This window comes from Mandrillus leucophaeus, unplaced genomic scaffold (genome assembly GCF_000951045.1).
Source record: "Mandrillus leucophaeus isolate KB7577 unplaced genomic scaffold, Mleu.le_1.0 Scaffold290, whole genome shotgun sequence".
Classification (NCBI taxonomy): domain Eukaryota; kingdom Metazoa; phylum Chordata; class Mammalia; order Primates; family Cercopithecidae; genus Mandrillus; species Mandrillus leucophaeus.
The window spans coordinates 361,960-366,625 of NW_012103032.1; the positions used below are offsets into that span (position 1 = coordinate 361,960).

Sequence of the window (4,666 nt, forward strand, 5' to 3'; positions counted from 1 at the left end):
AAAAAAAAAAAAAAAACTTAAAAATAAATAAATAAATAAAAACAAAAAACAGTCCATGTTGAAATTGATGAGTGTAAGTTAAATGGTGGTTTTTAGGCTGGACCCATGATTTAAGCTGTACCCATCCAGCTCAAACTGAAAAAAAAAAAAAATCATTTGAATGTTAAAGCAATTGTTCAGTGTCTTGAAGAAGAAACCAGGCAGGAAAATGCCAATAATGATGATTGGCAAAATCAAAATCGAAAACAAAGAAACTGTTTATCAAGCTGCCAACAGACAAAGAAATCTTGCAGGGAGACTACAAGTCTGGAGTTTCTGGGATGAAATTGTACAGGAATGTCAGTCTACAGTTTCCTCAACCGCTGTGAAGACAGAGCTGTCACTGGATCTGACAGAGCCCTGCACTCCCCAGTCTGCCCACCCTTCCTGTAATCTGGTCTTCACTGCAGCCCGAGGAACTGTTTCAACCTGCTCCTTTCTTATCTTCTTTGACACAACCTCAGTAGACTTCTCTGATTCAGAACGAGTTCTAATTGATCTTCTCTGTTGCTTCTTTTCTGCTGAGCCTGTAGAACCAGATGTTGCTTCAAGAGATGATATATTCTGCACTGGCTTTTCATTTCTCTGGTTTGGTCTAGAAATTATAAGCCTGTCTTGCCCCCTGACACTTATTTCTGTTTTGTTACCAATTCCCTTTGTTGAATAAACAAGTTGATTAATTTCCCATCCTCTGTAGCATTCTGAAGAGCAAACACTTGTTCAATTTTCACAGCTGGAGACATGTTACACTTCTGCAAATCCAGACTCCCTTTGTGCATTGTAATGGAAGCTGGTAGGATTTCCTTGCTGCCACAGTTTTCCAGGCTATTTTAACAGGAGGTGGCTCTTCCTCCTCTACACTTGTGTGCTGCCTCTGGCTGTGTCTTCGAATGTCAGTACTTGAGAGTGAGGAGGCCATCTCCCCTGCATTGGTCTATTCTGGCTGAGTACAAAGCACAGATCTCGGTCATCAGGTTTTTTTTTTAACTTCGGCTTTGGAGACAACATTTTTTTTTTTTTTTTTTTTTTTTTTTTTTTGAGAGGGAGTCTCACTCTGTTGCCCAAGCTGGAGTGCAGTGGTGCGATCTCCGCTCACCGTAAGCTCTGCCTCCTGGGTTCATGCCATTCTCCTGCCTCAGCCTCCCGAGTAGCTGGGACTATAGGCGCATGCCACTAGGTCTGGCTTTTTTTGCATTTTTTTTTTAGTAGAGACGGGGTTTCACTGTGTTAGTTATGATCTCCTGACATTGTGATCCACCCTCCTTGGCCTCCCAAAGTGCTGGGACTACCAGCGTGAGCCACTGCACCCGGCCCCAACATTCTTTTTTGCTTGGGATAAACCCTCTTCAGGTTGTTTATCAATATAGATAAAAGTATGCTGTTCTATTCTTTCTTCTCAAGTCATTTTCAATGCTTTCTCTGCATGGGCAAAGCCAAAATCCCATTGAGCATGTTCTCTCTGAGGTCAGGGTTTCCGAATCTTTTGTTTCTCAGAGTGATTGCTGGCTCGTTTGGTTGCCTCAGCCAGTAATTCTTCATACTGCTTATGATCTTTATACTCCTGTACCCATTTTTCATGAACCCACGCCCTCTCTGGCTGTTTGCTAAAACACTGGACATGATATTCTCGGGCACCTCTTGTGTTAATTTTGAAATGAACCTCAAGCTGGGGATCACTTGAATCCATACAAGGTCACCACGGATAGGTTCTCACCTTGGACCACACAAGATCACCAACCTGAAATTTAACACCAGTAGACACTTCTGTTGTTGGAACAGAAGATAGTATTGGCTGAACTGGGGCTTCCTCTTTTAGTACTGGATCTTCCCTTGGTTTTTCTGATATGGTGTCAACCCTCTCATTTGGTCTATTTTGTTCCTCTGGTTCTAATTTGGGGATTTTGTGTGACTTGCACTCTTCAGATCTTGATGAGTCATGCTTTTTGGTTTTTTTTCTCTTTTCTGCTTTCATGCTTTGACTTCTCGTGTGCTCACTTGCCTGTACTTCATTTAAAAGGTCTCCACAAAGGGAAGATTTGAACAATTCCCTGCCATTCTGGATAGTTCTGGTTATTTTTAGTTTAACTTCAGGTGAGCCAGTCTTCTTCGGAATCACAGTTTGTGGTACTGAAGGAGGGGAGTGATGGCTGTGGAGGGGAAGGTTTTTCTAGAATTTCATGTGGTCTAGTGTTTAGAATTTCTGAATGATAATAGTCAGTGGGGCTAAAAGTTTGTAACTGCACCAAAGCCATTGGCTGACCCATTAGGATATCGATTATACGACTGGTATTTGGTTTGAGTTTCATACATGCTGATTGATGGTAGCCATTTGTGAGTGAAGGAAGATGTGTTGTAGATAAGTACTGAAAGCTTTGCTGCAAGGTAGCTTCATATGGTGTCTGGCCACCATTTTCAGCAATGTCACTGTTGTTATCAAAGGCATCCTCCTGATGGATGCTGGTGGAGTCAATGAGTTGAGGTGGTCGTTGAACTGTGTTTCCCGTGATCCCTTGCATGAAAGAGAAAGAGAAATCCATTGTTCTGCTCCAGCATTCTTAACTTTCCCTTCCTCTCATCAGGCCTTCAGTTTGTCCCGTTCTAACGCCCCAATCACAGGAGGGACACGGAGATCGAGGACGGCCACAGCCGGGTCAGGCCAGGCATGCTGCGGCAGGAGGAAGGCTCGGGAGGTGGGGCGGGAAGGGGAGGCCGAGAGACGGGGGTCGCCGCGCCCCCGCTGCGCCAGAGAGGAGCCTATGTCTGGCAGCCCGGCCTGGGCAGCAGGGTTCTCGACGCTCGACTGGGAAATCGCATCCTCTCCGCGGCGACCTGTGCACAGCCCCTGGGCCTCCGCCTCCGTGCTGGCAGCCGTCGCAGCGCACAAAGCCCCCTCGCCCGGACTCTCGGGGTGCCGCCGCCAAATCCTCAGCCCTTCATTAGCCGCGGCGCCTGCTGGGAAGCACAGTCCCGGGTTTCGGGGCGATGGGGCCCAGGAGGAAGCAGCGAGTCAGCAGGGGCGGAGGAAGCAGGGGCGCGAACCACGAACGCCGGCGGCCACGAGGGTCTGGAGGACAAAGGAGAGACTAGGCGAGAGGGCTTATTGTTTTTTATTTATTTATTTATTTATTTATTTTTAAGACGGAGTCTCGCACTGTCGCCCAGGCTGGAGTGCAATGGCGCGATTTCGGCTCACTGCAACCTCCGCCTCCCGGGTTCAAGCGATTCTCCTGCCTCAGCCTCCGAGTAGCTGGGATTACAGGCGCGCGCCACCACGCCCAGCTAATTTTTTTGTATTTTTAGTAGAGATGGGGTTTCACCATGTTGGCCAGGCTGGTATCGAACTCCTGACCTCTTGATCCACCCACCTTGGTGTTGCTCTTTTATAACTCTTTTTACCCTCGCACCAAACTAGCATTTAGGGGAAAAAAAGAAAAATCAACAAAAACAAAACAACAACAAAAAAAACCTGTATCAGTTATTTACACGTTAGTTGGAAATAATTTAGACCAGTGTGTCTCTTCTTTGCAGAACACATTCAGTCCTCTCTGATTATTAGAAGGAAGGTTCACCTTTTGATCTTGGTTAAAGAAATTTCAGGCTAAATTTCTGGGGAGGGGATGTATTTCAGGTTCCAGGATCCCAGAATTGCTCTGCACGAGTCACAGCCATCCTTCTTCCCTGCAGCCTCTGTTGGCTGCACTGTGTCTGCTGTTCCTTTAAGAGTGGTTTTGGCAGAGGCCAGGCTGAGCTCTTACTAGCTCCTTACAACAGAGCAAGCGAATGTGAAAAGTCTTAAACATTCAGCCTTCTGGTCACAGGAAATCCCAAAATCAGCATGGCTCAGGATTTTAAGTGCCCCATAGAGTGTCCAAGAGAAGAAACCTAGGAGTCTAGGGTCTTTCAAAACCCCAAAGTTGAAATCTTTCATTAACCCTTCCTGGCTTGGGATTTTAGGCAGCCTTTTGGAGGCCTCCCTTGCCTGGGGCACACTTGACCATAAACCCATTCATTCAGCCCTACTGATTTAGTGCCCATTATGTACCAGGCAGAGGAAAAGTAGAAATGGTACAATCTATCTTCAAGGGGCTCAAAGTCTGCAGGAAACAGGATCTGTTAACAAATTAGAGCACAAGGGTGTGCTGAGTGTTATAATAGCAGTCTGGTTTGCTGTTGAGAAAATACAGAGGAGGGTACCACCAGGGAGCTTCTATGAGTTGAGCTGAGCCTTGAAGGTTGAAGAGGCATTCCTCACATAGAGAAGACAAAATAGTGCCCTGAATATATACTACGAATGAAAACACCAAGTACTTACCAAGCTCAGATTGGTACATACATGAATAGAGTAGGTGAGTAAAGTAGCAGGGATTGTTGGCAGTGGTGGGAAAGTGGAAGGCCCTCGTCCTGCCTACAGGGCTTCTGCTGGAAAGACAGCCTGGCCTAGATTCAGCCTCCATTTGCCCCTTCTGCTAGGTGCTTTTGTGCAGTGCACAACTCACACAACCTCACATGGCTGCCCTGCCCGGCCATCAGCTGCTTGTTGCCATACTGAAAAAGAGGGTTTGGTTTTGCCTCACTTTGCTTTTTCAATAGAAGCCAGAAACTTGAATTTTTATGTAAAAATTTCCAA

The 4,666-nt window shown here is 46.2% G+C and overlaps 1 pseudogene across 1 annotated transcript; it reads right to left on the reverse strand.

The window, feature by feature from the left end:
- Positions 1-339: 339 nt before the first annotated feature.
- Positions 340-2,992, reverse strand: LOC105543778 (annotated as a pseudogene). Its single transcript, XR_001006670.1, has 2 exons — positions 1,342-2,992; positions 340-1,032 (listed from the first exon to the last, which is right to left on the reverse strand). The product of XR_001006670.1 is annotated as a histone-lysine N-methyltransferase NSD3-like (transcript).
- Between the last annotated feature and the right edge of the window lie 1,674 nt (positions 2,993-4,666).